Source organism: Chrysochloris asiatica, unplaced genomic scaffold (assembly GCF_000296735.1).
Source record: "Chrysochloris asiatica unplaced genomic scaffold, ChrAsi1.0 scaffold00227, whole genome shotgun sequence".
Classification (NCBI taxonomy): Eukaryota; Metazoa; Chordata; class Mammalia; order Afrosoricida; family Chrysochloridae; genus Chrysochloris; species Chrysochloris asiatica.
Window position 1 is genome coordinate 488,583 of NW_006408745.1, and position 620 is coordinate 489,202.

Consider the following 620-nt stretch of genomic DNA (forward strand, 5'->3'; position numbering starts at 1 on the left):
TGCTGATGTCAGATGGATCTTTGCTGAAATCAGAGAATACTAGAAAGATGTTGACTAGTGCTTTATTGACTATGCAAAGTCTTTCAATTATTTTGATAATGGCAAGCTGTGGACATTTCAGGGAATGAGTATTCTGTAACATATTCAATTGTGTTCATGAGGAACCTGTACATAGACCAAGAGCCAGTTATTTGAACAGAACAAGAGAACACTGAATTGCTTAAAATTAGGAAAATTTTGTGCCAGGTTTGTATCCTTTCACCATACTTATTCAATTTGTAGGCTGAGAAAATATATGAGAAGCTGGATTATATGAAGAAAAATGTGGCATCAGGATGGTAGGGTGACAAATTAACAACCTTGCTGGCTGAAAGTGAAGAGCATTTAAAATAGTTACTGATGAGGATCAAAGACCATAGACCTCATATGGCTTACAGCTCAATGTAAAGAAAACACAAATCCTCACAACTGGATCAATAAACATACATATAAATGGAGAAAAGGTTGAAGTTGTCAATTACTTCATTTTGCTCATATAAACCATGAACACTCATGGAAGCAGCATTCAAGATACCAAATGATATATTGCAAGACCTCTTTAAAGTGTTCAAAAGCAAAGA